This window comes from Cryptomeria japonica, chromosome 10 (assembly GCF_030272615.1).
Source record: "Cryptomeria japonica chromosome 10, Sugi_1.0, whole genome shotgun sequence".
Lineage (NCBI taxonomy): Eukaryota > Viridiplantae > Streptophyta > Pinopsida > Cupressales > Cupressaceae > Cryptomeria > Cryptomeria japonica.
The window spans coordinates 897,418,849-897,440,480 of NC_081414.1; the positions used below are offsets into that span (position 1 = coordinate 897,418,849).

General features: G+C 36.1%; 1 protein-coding gene and 1 long non-coding RNA gene across 5 annotated transcripts in view; one reads left to right on the forward strand and one right to left on the reverse strand.

Annotated features, from left to right (window-relative positions):
* Positions 1–21,632, forward strand: part of LOC131046355 (serine/arginine-rich SC35-like splicing factor SCL28) — a 121,999-nt gene that overhangs the window by 94,397 nt on the left and 5,970 nt on the right. The window lies entirely within an intron of this gene.
* The window catches only part of LOC131046362 (uncharacterized), a 170,948-nt gene that overhangs the window by 84,958 nt on the left and 64,358 nt on the right, over positions 1–21,632 (reverse strand). Inside the window, exon 3 of one of the 3 annotated variants that reach the window (XR_009105976.2) lies at positions 13,098–13,236. This is a non-coding gene — a long non-coding RNA (uncharacterized LOC131046362). Of the gene's footprint in view, positions 1–13,097; positions 13,237–14,283; positions 14,422–21,632 lie in introns of those variants that run through there. The other 2 variants (XR_009105975.2, XR_009105978.2) reach the window with 2 other exon arrangements.

A 21,632-nucleotide genomic window follows, 5' to 3' on the forward strand; every position in this document is an offset into this window, starting at 1 on the left:
AAGAAACCCATGGCAAGAGTTAATTAAACTCCTACCTAAGGTTAAGCCAGCAAGGTTTGAAAGATGAAAGCTAAAACACGGTTGGCAAGAGGTCTTCCAACTCCGCCTAGCCTTGAGAAAGGATGGCAAAACACATTCCAAGTCCGCCCTTGGAAAAGCATAGACTAAAGCAAGCAATGTCCAACAACCTCTAAACTCCGCCCTACCAAGCACTTTATCAAGCACAAACAAAGATGGCAGGCAAGCTTCCAACTCCGCCTTGTCCAAGAGGTTCAAAGCCCGCCCATGATGGAATAAAGCTAAACAAGGTTGGCAAGGTTGTCCAAGTCCATCAAGGTACTAAGAAAGCATGGCAAAGGAACCTTGAACTCCGCCTAGCTTTAGGATGGATGTCCAAAGCAATACAAAGTCTGCCATGGTTGCAAAAGAAAATGTAAAGAACCCTGCTGGTTCTAACCGCTGATGCTGGTATTATTTTTGTTTGGATTTTGTTGTTTTGTAATTTTTTTTGGTTTTTGATACAAAAAGCAATGCATATAATAACAATGTAAACTTCTGAAAAATTGAAACTAAATTGATCACATAAGAATAAGGGCAGGAATCATTATTAATTTTCTTATTCATAAATTTTCATAATATCATCACTTACATGCATACCCAATTTTGTGATCAGATTTCTTCTCTTCAAACTCTTGGCAAAAAGCAACTACTAAATGCTCAAAATCTCCAAGAATCGATACGATTTATTTGTGCCCTTGATACTGATTCCTTTCCCAACGCTGGCCGTACCCTTCCTATTAGAATATTTAATTATATTTTAGTCACCTATATTTAGTTCCTTGTTTAATGGTCATTTAGCTTTTTAGTTAATTAGCTTTTAAGCTTTATTTAGCATTTAGCTTTTTCTTTTTAATTAATTAGCTTTTAAGCTTTATTTAGCATTTAGCTTTTTCTTTTTAGTTAATTAGCTTTTAAGCTTAATTTAGCTTTTAGCTCTTTAATCTTTTACTTTAATGTTATCTTCTAATTATAGAACACCCTCTTGTAACCTCTATATATACGTGTGTATATCATTCAATGTAATCATCCGATTATTGAATCATTCATTCAATTTATTTTTCATGGTATCAAAGCATGGAAATTAAAAATTTCGAAAATTTTAGTTATTAAAATTTTTCGAGGGTTTTTATTGAAGAGATTTTTTTTTTAAAACTATTTTTTGTTTTAAAAACCAGATTTTTTTTCTCTTTTTGTGCAGTTTTTTTTTTTTTTTGGCAGGTTGAAAATTTTCCTAGGGTTTCTGCAATTTTCGACTAGGGTTTTGACCCTTCTGTTCAAGTCAAAATTTTATTTTGGTTGCAGATTCTTGGTGGGTTTTTCGAGAGCTCAACTGGGTCGTCGTAATATTTTCTGGGTGCATCGTTTTCCGTGCCTCGATTTTTGAGCCGTCGGATCTGCATTTTGTTTTTAGATTCTCGGTGGGTTTTTCGAGAGCTTTTCTGGGTTGGTCTCAGATTTTTTTTGGTGCCTCGTTTTCCGTGCCTCAATTTTTGTGCCAACAAATTTGCCTTGGAATTTAAAAATAGTTCACAATTTCTGCTATTTCTGTGGTCGTTGGGATTTTTGCTTTTTTTTTTGGCACCATTTATGTTGTTTTAAGTGTGCAGAAAATTTTAAATTTTGGGTTTCTTTCTAACCTCAAAATTCGTGCCTTGGAATGCGTGCCAAAATTCTCCTATAGGGTTTCATTTTTTCAGCAGCTGTTTCTATTCTGATTTTTTTTATAAAAAATTCTTCTGTCTCTTGCTTTCACTTAGTTGACCTTGATCAACCTCGATTACCGTGATGGCATCATTAACCAACATCATGTTGGAACACAGTCAGAAGTTCAATGGCCGCAACTACAGCACCTGGAAACAGTGTATGCTTAGCATCTTTGAGTATCGTTGCCTTGATCAGCTTGTTTTGGGCAAGGAATCTCGTCCTACAACAACAGGTGATGATCAAGACAAACATGATGTGAAGAATCGAGAGGCTGTCATGCTTATCAAACTCTCTGTCACAGATTATCAAGTCCCACAGGTGCTTTCAGGTAAAACAGCAAAAGAAATCTGGGATCTTTTGAAGGATCTTCATGAAACATCCAACATGAGCCGAGCTTTCTTTCTGAAGAATATATTGTTTTCTATCATGATGGATGAGAAGTCATCTATCCAGGCACATCTTACGAAGATCAAGGACATCCGTGATCAGTTAGAAGCTATAAGTCGAACCATGGTGGAAGAGGATATGGTAGTGATCACGCTGAAAAGCCTTCCCAGATCCTACAAGCATTTCATCGATACGCTCAATATCTCCTCTACTAGTGTTGATTTGAAGTTTCCTGATCTTTGCAACAAGCTGCTCCAACAGGATCAATGGAAGCAGCAATTTGGAAGCAGCGTTAGTTCATCCACTGAACAGGCTTTCACAGCTTCAGCTTTGCATAAGTACAAGGGTAAAGCTTCGTCCTTCCAGCAGAAAGGACAAGGTCATGGTCAAGGTCAACCTCAGCAGTCTTCCAAAAAGAAGAGCTTACAGTGTTCCTACTGTCATATATATGGCCATTTGGTGAAAGATTGCCGGAAATTGATAGCATCCCAACAATCCAAACGGGGAGGGTCCAAGCAAAAAGCCAATTTTGCCACGCATCCTGATTAGAAGGAATCTGCCTTCTATGCGTTCATGGCCCAAACCTCCTCTGATGATGTTCAATCATCAGCCTGGTACATTGACTATGGAGCCTCTCGACATTTCACACATCGTCGGGATTGGTTTACAGAGTACATGCCTTTCACTGATTCAGTTATCTTTGGTGGAGGTGAAGAGTATACTATTGTCGGCAAGGGCAACGTTCAGATTTCATCTGGTGGGAGGGATTTAATATTCCTCAATGTATACTTTGTACCTGGTATGAAGCTCAATCTACTGTCAGTCAGTCAGATTATGCAGCATTCACCACAGCTGGATGTCGTCTTTGGGTTGCACAAGTGTAGCATTGTTGACAGGGAGACTCGCACTACAATTGCAGTTGGTATTGAGGATCATGGTCTTTATAGACTTGTTGATTCTACTGGTTCTCAGGAGCTCGCCATGGCAACTAGGAGTACATCCATCAACACTCTTTGGTATCATCGATATGGGCATCTCAATGTCCACTATCTCTCTCAGTTGGTTCGAGAGAATCTAGTCGTAGGATTACCTGAGATTCAAACTCAAAATCATGGAGTTTGTGGAGCGTGTCAAGCTGGAAAGCAGCATAGGACTCTGTTTTCAGATGGAGACGCTTGGAGAGCATCCAAGGTCTTGCAACTCGTTCATGCAAACATCTGTGGTCCCATGAACACTCCATCAATCACTAGATGCAGGTATTTTCTATTATTTGTTGATGATTTCAACAAACGCATGTGGGTTTATTTTCTTAAGCAAAAATCACAGGGGTTCACCATGTTTCAAACGTTTAAAGCCTTAGTGGAAAAAGAGTCTAACTGTCAGATAGTCACTCTTCGGTCCGACAATGGAAGGGAATTTTGTTCTACAAAGTTCACCAACTTTTGTGCATCACATGGCATTAAGCATCAGCTTACCACACCTTACACCCCACAGCAGAACGGTGTTGTTGAGCGCAGGAACCATACAGTCACTGAGATGGCTCGGTCTATGTTGGAGCATAGAAATGTCAAAACACTTTTGGGCGGAAGCGGTCTTCACTGCAGTCTAGCTTCTGAACCAACCTCCCACAAAGGCCATTAAGAAGATGACTCCAGAGGAAGCTTGGTCTGGCAGGAAGCCCAAAATTAGTCATTTGAAATTTTTTGGCTCTACAACTTATGTTTGGATTCCAGATGCCACGCGCACCAAACTAGATCCAAAGAGTTAGAAATTGATGTTCACCGGCTACAGTGACAACCACAAGGCATATCGGCTGGTTGATATAGACACTAATCACCTCATATTCAGTCGAGATGTAGTATTTGATGAAGAAAGAGGGCCTTTTCAGCCTTCCTCTCTTGATTTGAGCACTGAGGATCACCCTCCAAAGGCTGTAAGTATGGGTATTCGTCTTCCCTTAGCTCCACTTGATGGGAGGGATTTAGTTGACTCTGAAGTTGTGGGGTCTCCCAGGCATGACATTGCACCCCCTGACTTTCTTCAAGATCTTCTCAATCCACATTCAGAGGAGCTTTCTCCAGATATTCCAGTCACTCTTCATCCTGCAGCAGATGTTGGTACTTCTACTCTCCGGCCTAAGTGGTGGGCCAAGACCATTGGTGATCTTCATGATGATGAGCTCATTGAGGGTAGATCCGTTAGAGGTAAATGCCAACAACACACAGTTAATTTTGCTCTTATGGCCAACATTCACAGTATTTATGAGCCTCAAACATATACAGAGGCTAAAGGTGTACCTGAATGGGAAAAGGCTATGGCAGCGGAGCAACATAGTCTTCTGAAAAACAACACTTGGGTATTGTCTGATCTTCCTCCAAGAAAGAAGCCTATTGGCTGCAAATGGGTGTTTAAAGTCAAGTATAAAGCTGATGGAAGTCTTGATAAGTACAAGGCTCGGTTGGTGGCAAAAGGGTTTTCACAGAAGGAGGGCATCGACTATGAAGAGACATTTGCTCCCACAACCAAGATGAGTACCATTAGGCTTGTCCTCGCTCTCTAGGCTCAATTTGGATGGAAAGTCCATCAAATGGACGTCAAGAGTGCCTTTCTCAATGGTGATTTGCAGAAAGAAGTCTACATGACGCAGCCTCCAGGTTTCAAGGTTGTCAGTAAGGAACACCAGGTATGTAGACTAGTCAAAGCACTCTTATGGCCTCAAAGAGGCTCCTCGTGCATGGTACATCAAAATTGATAAGTACTTGATTGATCAAGGCTTTCAGAGGAGTCCTTCAGATCCCAATTTGTATGTCAAACATACTAGTGATGATATTCTATTTCTAGTAGTCTATGTTGATGATCTCATCATTACTGGCAATGCAGCACATCTGATCATGCAGGTCAAACAGAATTTGTGTCAACATTTTGATATGACAGATTTAGGACTTCTCCATTATTATCTCGGTGTAGAGGTTTGGCAGACTGATAGCCACATATTCATTTCTCAGTCAAAGTATGCTAAGAGCCTACTAGATAAGTTTCGAATGCAAGATTGTAAACTTGCATCTACACCTATGGAGACAGGGCTCAAATTATCAGCCAAATCAAATTCACCTGTAGTGGATGAGTCTTCATTCAAGCAACTAGTGGGCAGCCTCATCTATCTCACCGCCACTAGACCTGACATCAGTTATGCTGTGAGCTATATTTCTCGCTTCATGTTAGCCCCAAAAGTTGAACATTGGGTTGCCGCGAAGCGTGTGCTTAGATATGTGAAGGGTACTCCTGATTTTGGCATTCTATACAGCAGAAGCAAAGATCCTAGGCTGGTTGGTTTTACAGACTCAGATTGGGCAGGTTGTGTTGATGAAGGAAAGTCAACTTCTGGGTATGTTTTCAGCTTGGGTACAGGTGCAGTCACATGGACCAGCAATAAGCAACAAGCAATAACTCTTTCCTCGACCGAAGCAAAGTATCGGGGAACTGTTAAAGCAGCATGTGAGGCAATTTGGCTACGTATGCTTGCAGACATGCAAATGTCTCAACCAGGACCTACTCCCTTGTTTGGTGATAATCAAGGGGATCTAAAATTAGCCAAAAATCCAGTCTTCCATGAGTGGACAAAGCATGTGGAGCTTCATTGTCATTTCATCCGCCAGCATGTTGAAGATGGATCAGTGATATTGCAATACATTCCTACAGAAGATCAGACTGCAAATATCCTCACCAAGTCCTTGAGCCCGGCAAAGTTTCTCAAATTTAGAGGGCAGCTTGGTGTGATAGATAGCATGACCATTAAGGGAGGGTATTAGAATATTTAATTATATTTTAGTCACCTATATTTAGTTCCTTGTTTAATGGTCATTTAGCTTTTTAGTTAATTAGCTTTTAAGCTTTATTTAGCATTTAGCTTTTTCTTTTTAATTAATTAGTTTTTAAGCTTTATTTAGCATTTAGCTTTTTCTTTTTAGTTAATTAGCTTTTAAGCTTAATTTAGCTTTTAGCTCTTTAATCTTTTACTTAAACGTTATGTTCTAATTATAGAACATTGTCTTGTAACCTCTATATATACGTGTGTATATCGTTCAATGTAATCATCCGATTATTGAATCATTCATTCAATTTATTTTTCACTTTCTTGGTGTGTTCAAAATTTATTGCAACTTCCTTCATGGAAATCGAACCCTCTTCATGTGGCAGCCCTTTTTTTCTGAAAACTGTACTGTTATTTGTTGCTGTATATGCTGACAGAAATGCTAGTAATCAATGAATTTTTAATATTCCCAGTCACACCAATGATATGATCACTAAATCTGATAAATAACCTTGTGAACAGTCCTTCAATCTGCACAATGATGACTTCTGGGTGAAGCCAATCCTGTAAGCTATCCTCAATTGGTATTTCACAACCTCAGGCAGCTCCAACAATGAAGAATGCATGTTCTCCAATGTCTAAATCTCTGAAAATCTGCAAGAAATCCTTGTCTCTCCACAAACTCCAAAGCTCACAATATTCAAGAGAAATAATCATCAAACATAATGAATCGAACTTCTCATTCCAAGGTTTATATAGTGAAGTTCAAACTTCTCCAAAAGGCATTTAAAAAAACATTTAAATGAAATAACATTTCATTAACTCCAATACTTTAATAAATACCTTACCTTAGGCTTCCATAAATTAATTGAATAATTGGCCCCTTCCAATGATGACTAGAACCTCAACTTTAAGTGAAATTATAAAGTTAAATTATAACTTTATAATAAGCCATTTAATGATATAATATTAATTTGGATATTAATAACTCTCAAAATACTTAACATTTTGACATGTCATTTGAAACGAGAGTCCATCCTGCTTTTTCCCATGTGACCATATGCTCTTTCTAAAAATAGAAAGGTCCTTCTCGATCAGCTTCTGACTTACTATAAATAGTAAGTATAGCAAATTAAGTCCAAATGATGCCAAACCAAAACATACTAAATCCTAGAGCAGATACCAACTGAAAGAGACCCTCTGTCCACACTCATTAGCCTACGAGGGTCAAATTTATAGGCTAATCTACCTGATACTGATGACTATTAGAAGGGGACATCACAAAAAATCAAAAGCAAGGAATAAAACAAAGTTGGCAAAGAAAGCATGTCCAAGAAGATGTAAGCTCCGCCCTGTCCAAACTTCATCCAAGTCCGCCCTAGCTTGAAGGTGTGACAGCCTAAGGAAAGATGAAAGTTAACATGGCCAAGAAGACATGAAGTCAACCTAAACCAAGAAGCAATATGGCTAAGACTATCCAAAGTCCGCCTGGGCAAGGAAAGGTGGAGAGTTTTGACATGACAAAAGAAAATAAAATTTGCTAAGGTAAATTGCATAAAACACAAGTTGCCTAGGCATAAATGGAATATGTGAAGATGCCTGAGCCAGACATAAATATTTGCCTAAGATTTGAAGATCAAACATGAAGATCAACTCGCCATGGTGAACGACAAAATTGGCTAGAGGAAAAATATTTTTTGACAGAGAGATAGCACATGAAATCAAGGGTCAAACAAACGAACGGGTTGGAAAATAAAAGTTTGACACATGAAAAATGGTTGTGTGGAATTTTCCACAACCAAGAGAATCAAATTTTGACTAAGTGTTGGAGAAGAAATAGGAAGAAAGAAGAAGAAAAAAGAGGAAAAGTAAGGAGAAGATGAATAAAATTCTTGTCCAAAGGCGGAGTTTGTTCTACTCAGCACAAGCCAGATCCAGAATTGAAGGCAAATCCATAGGCAAAATGTGTCTGAGCATTGAAATGGTCAAAATCTCGGCTAGGTGTTGGAAGGTTCACATGAAGGTGTCACAAAATAAAATTGAAATACTTCACAGAAAAAGTTACAATTTCCTTCATTGTGACAAAGGCACATGGGAGTTCTTCTCCAAATTCAGGGCACGTGAAAGAATTTCAAGGCATCAAGAAAGAAAAGTCTTCAGACTTGGTAAAAATATGAAAAGAAATTCCAGATTTCTTGAAGGATTTCATCTCCTAAAGACAAGTTCTCAATCAAGATCAGATGGCGGCAAGAAGAGTATTCCAAACAAATTTTCATACTTGGGCAATTTTTCACCACAAATTAGAGAATTCAAGGAGAACATTCAATTGTTCCAAGTCAACATGTCCAGGTTCAATGAACCTGACTTATCCAGAAGCTTCTAGAGGGCAAACATCACAATGTAACAACCTTCTATTTTATTATTTGTTTATATTTAGCAAAAATGACAAGTGTCCTCAAATGTAATTTTCTCATTGGTTGAAGGGTGGTGGGTTGTACCAAACCCTAATTAGGGTTTTATTTTATAATCTCGACCGTTGATTTGAAATCAATCCTGGCCATTGAATTGTAATTGGGGAGCCTATAAATTGAGCTCACCCCTCATTTGTAAATCATGGGAGCATGTTGCAAAACATGTTGAGATAAGTAATTGTTGCTTACAACTGCCAAAGTAATAAGTAATGCATTGTTCAAATTGATGGTGATTACCTCTCTTATTTTGGAGTTGGCATGGTTCTTATCCCTCATCATAGTTCAGATTTTATTTCATGTATGTTAGAAGAATGCAAGATTTGATAAGTATTGATTTATGGTGAATTTCCGCTCATACTTTTGATGAATAGATGATTTTTGTTCATTGTGTAAAGTTAGCCTAAGCTTATTTTGTGGAGGATTTAACTACTACTTTGAGTATGAAAATCATAAACACATCCCTTGAAGATCACACTCACTTTGTGTAGTTGTCCTAAGCGTGGCGAAGCAAAGTGTTGTTATTGAAGTCACCTAGTCAATACTGTCCCTTGAATTCTTAGGAATAGATTAGAATTTCTAAGCCTTATCTCCTTTTCAGTTTTCTTGAAGTCCATGATCCAAACCCAAACGATAGATCTTCATTGTGAATTGAATAGGCCAAGCGTAAGTCCCCCTTGTATTTCAACATACATAACCAAGGTAACTATCCAATACAAAATCGTTCGTTCGCACATATAAAACTCGAAGTCGTCGTGTGGTCTCTCTCGCAATCTTGGCACACGTAGTGATTTTGTTCAAGAGAGGATAGGGTATCTTTGGATATTTTATTCTAATGTTCGGTAAATGATAAAACGTACACCAACATGCATCACACTTCATATGTGTGTGTGTGTGTGTATTTATTTATACATACATATACATACATACATACATATATATATACATGCATATATGCATACACACACACATATACATACATACATACATATATATACAATACACGCACACACACACACACATATGTATGTATGTATATGTGTGTATATATGTTTGTATGTATGTATGTGTGTGTGTGTGTATATATCACATATATATTTATATGTATGTGTATGTGTGTATATATATACACACACACATACATACATACAAACATATATACACACATATACATACATACATATATACATATATATGTATGTGTATATGTATATGTACATATATACATATGCATCTATACATATATATGTATATGTATATGTATTGAAATTTGACAAATCATTCAATTATGAGTTTTGAGCATTTTCATTTTTGCAAATTATGAGGTGTTCAAAAAAAAAATTATTGGCAATTACGAGTATCATTTTTTATATTATATAATTTTAAAGGAATCTGGATTTAGGCCCAAAGACTAATCACGAGAAGAGGCTCGATAGTCTATATATACACATATACATATACATATATATACATACACATACATATATATAAATACATATATATATATACATGCATACATATACATATACATACATACATACACATACACATACACATACACATACACATATATACATATACATACATACACACATACACATACATACATAGATACATATACAAATACATACACCTATACATATACATACATATATATATCATAGTTAAACTACTCGCCAAAACCACAAACTCGCTAAGCTCCGAAAAAAAAACTCTGTGAAAAACTCGACCAATACTCGGCAAAAAACTCAGGAACTTAAAAAATTGCTTAAATTTAATTAGAAATGCATTTATTTTTTTGCAAAAATCAATGAGAAGATGAATCCCATGAGTCAATAAATGAGAACACAAAAGAAACAAGCTGAGTCTAGACATATTTAAACACAAAGTGGGTACAAAATCGCATCCTCATGAAGAATGTTGATGGCTGGAAGCAAAATGGTAAATAGTTTATAGTTTTTGTAGAACTAAAAGTAAATAAATCAATATAATTACATCTTCCTCTTCCCAACTCTAGTGAAAACTAGGGGGGAGGTAGAACTAAAGGGTCTAGTTCCAGAAGTCGTGATTGTGCCTCCTCGCTCAGTATGACTGGCTTAGGCTATGGCTCATCCTCCATCCTAGATGTAGCTCTGCTTCTAGTTGCACCTGGCATTGGCAATGACTCCTCATCCTCCTCAATGTCATCCAGTGTGAAACCAAATCCACCCCCCTCCTCCTCCATAGCCTGCCTCTCCAAATCATTGATGTCATCCTCTGTAAACAATGAAGGATGCTCCTGCAATATCCAATTACTGTAAGGATCTATATCATCCAAATCAATTGGACTAGCTAGTGCTTCCTCTACCTTCTTTATGCGCAACCGAAGATTATATTGCACAAAGACAAGGTCATTGAGGCGCTTTTGAGCTAACTTGCTCCTCTTCTTCGTGTGGATGGCCTCAAACAAGCTCCAATTACACTCACAACTGGATGAACTACAAGGTTAACATAAGATTCTGAGGGCAAATTTTTTGAGATTTGGGGTATTTCCACCCCAACTTTGCCACCAAGCACCTACAAAATAAAATTAGGATGAGGGTAGCACCCCTTCATGGGGGTTTGAAGGTGAGAAAGAGAGGGGTAGAGAGATAGGTCTAGATCTTGGGGGAGAGAGAAGAGAGTGAGATGGACAATGGTAGAGAGGGGGATAGAGGAAGAGTGATAGAGAGATAGATAGGTCTAAAATTCGGGGCAAATAAAGTGAGTGAGATCGAGAGAACGAGAGAACGTTGATAGGAGCATACTGATTACTAAAATTTGACTATCTGAAAATTTAAAAGATCTTCTAAAACCTAGAATTTGCATTATAACTCCTAGAGATCTGAAACCACTCTCAAACATCCTGCCAATATATACATGAAATATAACTTGAAGTATAAGACTTATACTTAAATGTTATATTTCATGTATATATTCTAATCAAGAGAATGAAACTGTTTTGAAAAAAAGTAGATAATTTTTTGACATGTTTGGGCCTCTTTTTTTAATGCAGCCGAGTTTTTTATAGAAACTTGCCAAGTTTTTTATAGAAACTTGCCAAGTTTTTTAACTTAGTGAGTTTTTATGGCGAGTAAAAGACGTAAAAACTCGCTTAACTACCCGCCAAGTTCTCGGCAAGTAGTTCAACTATATATGTGTGTGTGTGTGTGTGTATTATATATACACATACATTTACATATACATATAGAAGTATATATACATATACATATTACATATAGATATACATATACATATACGTATTCATATTCATATTCATATTCATATACATATATATATATATATATATATATATACATGTGTGTATATATATGTGTGTGTGTGTGTGTATATTTGTATGTGTGTGTATAAATATATGTGTGTGTGTGTATATATATGTGTGTGTATATACATATACATATACATATACGTATATATATATATATAGACACATATATATATGTATATGAATATATTCATATATATGTGTATATGTATGTGTGTGTGTGTATAAGTATATGTATATGTGTACATGTATATGTGTGTGTAAGTATATGTATATATGTGTGTGTGTGTGTGTGTGCATGTATGTACATACATACATATATATATTTTGTACCCATACCCAAGGAAAAAAATTGTCGTACCATACCAAGTTTCGGTAGCCATACCAGAACTAACTTAGATATTTGTGTTGTGTATGGTATAGATGAAGAAAGTGACTCAAACTATTCAACTAGGGATATCATTGGAAATGTTATGCAAAGTGGTCAACCACTCACCTTCAATCCCATCATTAATTAACTATTCTTATTGGGACCTTCAATCCCATCATTAACTATTCTTTTTGTCTCCCAATTTCTGACAATATTCATATTCATCTCCCTACATGATCATAAACAATCTACTTCAGATTATTTCTTTATAACATGTTTATATAGTTACAAAATCTTTCATTAACTATTCTTTTTGTCTCCCAATTTCTGACAATATTCATATTCATCTCCCTACATGATCATAAACAATATACTTCAGATTATTTCTTTATAACATGTTTATATAGTTACAAAATCTTTAAAAGTATTGATTAGACTCAATGTAGTTGCAGGTGGCTGTTTCACTTAAATTATAAATTGCATTTTGTCTTTCCAGACTTTCTTTTAGTTGAGAAGAGTATGCACCAGAATTGTATTTAGATATAATAGTGATATAAAAAGTGTGTTTAAACTTTGAAGCAATTATCGAACTATTATCATTATATCCTTGAGCTGATCCATATGACATTGTGGAATGACTTATTACATAGGTCAAAAAAGAAACAACCAAACCTATTATTTAGGAACTATGATGTACAAAAATTGTTTTGTTTGCCTAAATGCCTTTAAGGTTTAAAACTAATCTCATATTAGACTATCTACACAAAATTTAAATGAAATGAAATGTTTTTTTATTTTTACTTAAAAAATTTGACCTGTTATTACAATCATAGAAAATCAAATAAAACCTAATCTGCATAAATTTTTCCTTTCCTTCTTAAACTAAGCGAAAGAGGAAGACAGAGCTAGCTCATAGAATACCGATTTATAGATAAATGGTGCACATAATTAACAAACTGAATCCAAAACTGTAAATGGAATGGAGAAAAGAACCTAGCAACAAAAGACGGAGCTGACTACCGAACGCATGGCTGCAATGTGTAGACATCTATATGATTCATTGTAATCCAGATCATGTGCTATCATCTGAAAATATTGAAAAATATAATTCCCATATGGAATTCTAGTTTTCCTACACACAAAGGAGGAAACACCAACACAACAATACTACAAAATATACCAAAAATTCTGACAATGGTGAAACAATGCTAAATGAATAGGAAAACAAAATGAAAGAGAAGATAGGAGAAGTGAAATCAAACCTTCATGATATGTTAATTTTCAATAAACCTACAGCAAAAAGGAGGAAAGTTTGGGGCTACTTATGAGCTTGCCACAAATGGTCAAGCCCTTATCTTAGTTGTTTAACCTCCAAGGGTAGCCAATGATAAAGATGCAAAGAAATGTGTATACTCTTAGCCTAAGTTTATCTAGAACTAGAGCAATAAATAAAATGCCATAAATATTACTCCTAGGTCTAAAAGAAATAATAGACTGGTGTGTATATTATGTCAAGTGGAAATGAAAATCTAAGAAGTTCTAAAAAAACACAAATGGATTCACAATCACCTCACACCAAGAAGAGATCAAAATCTACAAAAGCCACATGCAAGATGTCCTCAAGGATGCAAGAATACCAAAGAAACCCAAGCTGGGATTGCAGAGTGCTCCAGAAAGCTGTATGTGAATAATATCATTGGCAGATCATATGAGAGTTTCCAAAAAACCAAAAATTGCAATAGATAGATTGGAAAACTGAGGAGATTCAAAGAGATTCAAAAATGGAGATGGAGGGAAGAAAAAGAGGCTAGGAACCTGAACAAGCCGTTGGAATTTGACCAAAGTCATTTACAAAACTTGGCTACTTAAGAAAAAGGTGTCCAAAGCACACATAAATGGTCATTGTACAACAAAATGTCATAGGACGACACTAGCACATTGTGTGGATGTCTGCACGTTGCAATGATGTCCTGGCACAATAGGTTTTTTGAAAGCTTGAAACACTAGAGAACTTGAGGTAGGTGCAAAAAAGGTGCTAGTTTACAAAAAAGAACTTACAAAACATAAACATAATTTGGAACTAAGAAAAGACTAAGGAATGAACCAAATGAACCTCAAAACATGGTAAGGGTTATAAACACTAAAACCGGCCCAAAAGATAATGTGAAAATTGCAAGGTGATACAATTTATAGCAACAGTGTTGCCCCATTTTAGCAAGATGATAACACTAAGTGAAAAGTTTTATCGCCATTAAAAAGATACTATAGAGGATGGAAAGAGCTCTCCAAGCAAAGGAAATATGCCCCTAGGCTAAGCCTACAAAACAAATATGTTAAACAACAAAAAATTGCACAATAAGCAATGTTAGAATAACAAAACTTGCGAAATAGAAAGATTAGAAAAATATAACCTGCAATAAAATAATGTTAGCAAATCATATTTAATCTAATTCAGAAACATTAACATATCAAAAGGAAACATGAATAAGTGAAACATATGAGAAATACACAAATAAGAAGGAAAAACCAAGCACTTTCTAGCATGTTATGTTGCCAGAAAATGGAAAACATAATCCCAACATAGTCCGTTGTTAGAAAAAATGCCAAGTATGGTTCAAGGTCTACCATGCTTTGTTGCTAGGAACTATACCATACTTTCTATGGATCGCAAGAAGTAGCATGCTTTGTAGCTAGATGGCCCATAAAGAGTAATAGATATGTGTGACACAAACTAGCATACTTTGTTGCTAGGTGGCCCATATTCAATTATAATACCAAGTATTATATAGACCAGCATGCTCTATTGCTAGGTAATCTTGATAGGGGTGGGCAATCCAAGCAATTCTTGGTACTTGGTACCACAAGCTACCAACACTATAGGGAGCGTGCCAACAATGTGTGTTTGCATCTATGGGGATGCACATGTGAAAGTGCAAAGTATGCCCCCGCCTTAAAATAATTGTATAAACTAGTAGTATGCAATTGACTTGAGGAAAAAAGGGACAAAAAGTTGAAAGATCTCTACAAAGTGCACACACACACACATGGCCTCCTAAAGTCACCAAGGAGAAAGAGATGACCCTAAGGAAAGGCACAAAAGATGATGTTCCAAACATAATATACTTGAAATTGTGCTCATGAATGACATTGAGAAAAGAAACAATGTCACATAGCAATAGGCAACATCACACAAAGGTATTAAAAGGGATCTACATGCTTGGGGTCAGTATGCACATATCAGAATAATAATGAGGGAATAAGGACTGAATTGTCATTATAGCCCAAGCATGTATAACTAAAAGTACAACGGAGGAATGGCACACTACAAATAAACAAATAAATTTTTGAGTCAACATGGAAGAGACATAAATGTAACCAATGCTTTACATCATCCCCAAAATACACAAAAATACAAGTAAACAACAAGTAGATGGAATGTAGACACAAACAAAAGAATGTCACAACATTGGGGTTCTCCTATATCCATGTGTCAACAAGGGAAACATGGGTCCCTCATGGGGGCAAACAAAGAATCAACAATTAGAGTACCTAAGTAGAAAAGAAAGAAAATCAAACGAGATGTTAAGTAAATACATATACACATAGAACAAAAATGCTACTCATTCTGCTCCAACAAGTTGTCTTGTTCCCATTCTAGCTCAATGGAAATAAAGGACTACTAGGTGGTAGAATTAACATAAGAATAGCATGAGCACAAGTAATTGCAACGAAACATTGGGGAACAACAAGAAGAAGAAAATCCTTTGTAGCATCCATTGTCAGGGCAAGTATCAAGGATTGTGTCAGCATTGACAATGTCAATATTTCCACGACTATGTAAAACAAGCACTCCTTTGAAGAAAGTGCCAGTGAGTCAAAGTTAAAATATGGAACCAGTCATTTCTCCTTACTAGCAACAAAAATGTGAACAGTAGCAATAGTAGTAGATTAAGGTGGAGGGCCCTCCATGTTAAGGGGAACTAATGCAAAAGGTTGAGAGGTGGTGAGATGGGATTAGGCTAAGATCAACAAAAGGTGAGGTAGGTAGCATTCAGAGATATTTAGGAGGTGGTCAAGGGATGTTAATATCTAAGGTAAAGGGGCAATGGTTTGAAAAAATTTGGTGGCAAACATGGTTGAAAGGGACAAGGGAGGAAGGGGTGGCACTAGATATATCACTCACATTAATAGACCAAGAGGCTTAGAAAACGGGGATTGGTCAAGGATTTGTGGGAGTAAGGGAGGCTCAATGGAAGGAACCAAGAATACTTAGATCCTTTTGGATTGTTTCTCCTTAGGCTCCTAAGGAATATGAAAACACAGAAGGTGGAGGTTCAGGTGAAGTTCATCATGAATAGTATGAGCAACAAAATGACATTGACGCTTTCGCAACCTAGCTGATTGGTTTTGTTGAATGCATGCCTAAGATGTAGGAGAGGATCATTCAACATACATTGCTTTCCTCGGCCTATCAGGAGGACCAGAGGAGGAACTATAACAACTAATCAAGGTCAAGTGACCACAAGTGAGACAAGCAAAGTAGATGATGAAACAAAATAAGGAATCCAACTCATATTGTATTTCTGATAAAACTTAAAAAAGAAAATCGATACTTGGTCAAAGAGGACCAAGAGAGGTAGGCTAGAAACAATCAAGTGAGATGTTACCCCAACTCACTATGAGAAATAGTGTGTACTCACCATTCTAGGGAAACTATAGACACTAGTGGACAACGGAGGCAATTGCCACATCCCAATGAGCTATGGATAGCCCAATAGAACACAAATGAATCCCAAAAAAGGAATGACACAAAAAGGAATATTTAGGGTTTCTGGTCCAACCTAGACAAAAACAGTAATGGAATCCATGGTTGAAGTAGAAAGGTCATCATGAGTGCGCACATAGATGTCAAAGGGATCATAGATATCTCTATGCAGCTAGTGAACGTAGGGAATCTCCTTTATGACTACATTCACCATATTAACTACGTCAACTAGGGTATCGCAAACGACCTTCAAGTTTACTTAAGCATTTATATATAAAGGAACATTGCATACACCAACAAGCACATTGGCATGAGAGGAGATGATGGGATTAGAGTAAATTTGGAGCTAAGGGAATGGGGATCAAATATCCAACATGCCCAACATAGAAGAATATGGTGACAAAGAAGGAAGCAAGTCAGTATCCACCACAAGAGGGGTGGGAATGCAATGGAGGTCTAGATGGTGATGTGGAGTAAAATCAATGAAGTTGGTAGAATTATATTGTGGGGGTGGATTGGTATAGATGTGGATATTTTGATTTATTTGGCATTTATGCTTGCTACCTAGATAGTTCTATAGTCAATTCAATCTTGAATTAAATGTATGCATTTTTTGCACGTCCAAGTTCACAACGGAATTGACATAAGGCTTTGACTCATAGCTCTTAGGAAGAGGTAGGTTTGTGTCTAAGGAATGAGTAGTTGCTAGGTGCTCTAGATTGTTAGAAAGGAGATGCTTAAGGATAGATTTTTAAGAATCAAAAAGTTCTATAAAATGGCAACTAAATGATGATTGTACAAATAAAACCATCATCGAGGAAGAAGGTGGGGCTATATTGATACTATTTATGATAGTGGCAATTGTATTTTTTGAATCAAATCATTAAAGTAATCATTGTTCTTTTTTCAAAAAATTGTAAATGATGTAGAAGGCCCTAATGAATAAGTAGGAGCCACCAAGGTAGAAGGTCTCCCAAACTAGCTAATGGTCTATTGGTAAAATCACACAAGCTTGTACATAGATGAGAAATGATGGATATCTCTCAATACCAAATTAGAGGTTGAACGTTTCCTACGAAATCATCCACATATTTGAATTGAGGAGTGCATAGAGAATCTGTGAGACTGATGATTCGTAGTGAAAGATGAAATTTGTTACTTTTTCATTGGCACCTTATTTCTAGTGCACCATGTTAGTTAACGTGACTTGGGGGCCAATGTTAAATTGATATTGCTAAAGAAATTAATTTCCAGTTGCTCAAAAGAAAAATTGAAATGATTGGATAGGGAGAAAAACCAATCCAATGCAATGTCTTTCGACAACCACAAAAGTAGCTTTGCTAGCAACATTTCCTAGAAAATGAAATAGCTACACAATGTAGTGAACTCTAATACATGTGTTTGTGGATTGTCGTTGCCATTGTACTTTTCCAAAAGGGTGCCTCAAAGCCAATGGGAAGAGATGAGGCTAAGATGTTGAGTGAGTGTGGATTGCGGGAATGATAAGGTGTGGTAAGAGGTTGTGAGGTAGCAAATAAGGAAGCAAACATGCCAATGAAACCCAAGCTAGAGAGTGTAGTACTCAATAATACCTTTAGTATATTGATAATATCATTGGTAGACCACATGGAAGCTTCCAAAAATTCAAGAGTTGCAAGAGAGAGCTTCAAAGTTGATAGATTGAGAGATTACACGAGATAAATTCAAAAATGAAGATTGGAGGGAATATAACGAGGTTTGAAAACTAAACTAGTCCTTGGGATTTGACCAGGGCATTTACAAAACCTAGCTACTTAAGAAAAGGTGGCAAAAGCACATAGAAACAAATGTTGTATGACAAAATGATAGGGGATGTTGGCACCAAGTACAACGTGTTTATGAAAGCTTAAAACACCACAGAAGCATGAGGTAAGTATGTGAGACACATTGGTTTACACAAAACAATTGATAAAACATAAAAAAGTAAAAACAATTTGGCACCACAAATGGGAAAAGGCTAAGGCATGGGCCAAACGACCCTAAAAACATGATCAAGGTTACAAACACTAAAGCATGCCCATAAATTAACATACAAACACTAAAGCATGCCCATAAATTAACATGAAAATTGCAAGTGTGTACGAAATTTGACATTTTTGAAAGAATCTTGCAATGACCTACATGAAACTACTTACAAAAATGTGCTAATGATAGCATAATAATAACAAATATTAAACTAAAATATACCCCATAATGCTAACATATATCCTATACTACTGAAATTAATCTATATTAATCTAATAGTAACCCTAATGACTAAACCAAATACAATTCCAAGTTTATCCCCAAACTTGACAAAGATATCTTTACCAAGTTGTTTAGTCATGACTCATTACATCTACAATCTACTCCTCTATAAGACAATAATAAAGACATATCAACCAATTGGTGAACGTAACGGTGATTGACTTCAATACGCTTACTTGTAGAAAAATAGACTACATTGTTACCATTTTGAACATTTTGGCTATCACAGAAAAGAGAGGTCAGTGTGCTTTGATCCAAATAAATATCTAATAATATCCTTGTTAACTGCATTACCTCACAACATATACAAATCTCTGTCTTATATTTTTGCTTCAATGGAGGATATGGGAACTATGTTTTTATAGCTTGCTCTGCCAAGAAATTACTCTACCAACCAATTGTTGAAACATTATTTCATTGACCAATGATGAAACAATGTTGGTTGAGTGCTTCATCCCATCTTCCATACATTAAAATGTTGGATTGCATTTTATCATTCAACATACTTAGATTGTAATACAAAAAATTGTGATCAGTTTGACAAACGTCTACACCTAAACAATAGTGAAAAAAAACCTAGCTCTATCATTTTAAAAACAAAATATACATCATGTTTTACGTATTCAATTAGAATAGCATTGCTTTCGATGATGGCAAGATCATCAATATAGACAATCAAGATCACTAAACCACCACTACCTACTTGACATAGATAAGTTCCAAAATAGCTTTTTTTTTAGATTAAAATCTCTAAGATGGTGACCAATTTTAAAATACCAGGCTTGAGGAGCCTACTTAAGTCAATACAAGGAGTTTTCCAACTTGCAAACCAAATGTTCTTTGCTTGAGTCATGTAAATCTCTTCATCCATACCTTTATTCAAGAAGGAACTTTTGACATCCATCTAATATACCTTCCATCCAAATTGAGCAGCAATGGAGATGACCAACCGAAAGGTTACCATTTTTATAGTAGGGGCAAATGTCTCTTCATAGTCTACCCATTCCTACTATGCATATCCTTTAGCAATAAGACAAGCTTTGTACTTGTCCAAAGAACCATCTAATTTACATTGTACTTTCGAAATCCATTTGCACCCAATGGATTCTTTATTGGGAGCAATGCTGCCAACACCCAAGTCTTATTTATCATCAAGGCATCATACCCCACGTTCATGGAAGCTTCCCAATCAAACTCCCCTTTAGCCTCTACAAATGTACTAGGCTCAAATATATATGAAACAACATAAGTTAGAGAAAAAATTGCCTTCACCTTGCACAAGTTGTTTTCATGAACATTTAGATTGACCTTACATTGCCTTTAGAAATTCATCCTCCCAAACAGCCTTCATCGTTGTATAGTACTATTTTAGTCTCTTTTGTTGGCTCACTTGATTTTGGTGTGAAGGCTAGGCATTACTCCTCCAACTAATCCCCTATCTGAATGTGATGCTTCTAATGTTTCTTGTTTGATTTTAGTAGTAAAACTTGTTCCAAATTAAGGAGAAATTCTTCATACACTACTATCTAAAGAATTACCATTAACTAAAAACTAAGTTGCTGGTCCGGGTTCAAGTTCAAGAACCCAATTCGCCGGTTCGGCAAAATTTGAAAATGGGTTTTGGGTTTGTTAGTACATAAACAATGTAATGTGTGTGTGTGTGTGTGTGTGTGTAGCCTAGAAGCGTGAATTAAGATTAGAATATCACATGGCATCATATAAAACAACTAAACAACAAAACCACAATAAACTAGTAATCATAGCATCATATACTCCAAGTTCAATATCAAAATAATAATTTTGAAACAAGACCAAGACCAAAACCGGGTTCGAACAGAACCAATACCTAGCCTACCAGGGGGAGAACCCTACAACATAGACTAAAAAGAATGATATTTTCTCGTCTATTATAATATCTTTGTTGATCACAATTTAGTTTGTACATATATCTAGTAGATTGTATGCTTTGAATTGGTCACTATAGCCAACAAACACATATGGTTTGCTTTTTTCCTTCTAAATTAGTTCTCGTTTCCATAGGAATGTGTGCGAAAGCCCAAAAACTCAAAAGTCACTTTCAAAAGGTTTTATGCCTAACAATGTTTCCTCGGAAAAGATATTTTGCAAGGCTTTACAAGGACTACAAGGATATAGATTGTTGTATTCACTGCTTCTGCCTAGTGGCTATATGGCACATTTGTTCGACACACCATGTAACTTGTCGTCTCCATAAATGCCATGTTCCTCTTTTCCACAACTCCATTTTGTTATGGCATGTATGGAGTAGTCTACTAGTGATGTATGCCTTCCTTCTTGCAGAATTCTTTGAACTAGTCAAAGATAAATTCACCTCCATTATCTAATCTCTGTGTCTTGTCTTGTTTGTTTTTCAACAAAATCTTTCCATGCCACAAATTTGGGAAAATTTTCTGACCAATTCTTTAAAAAATAAACACACATTTTTCTTGAAAATTCAA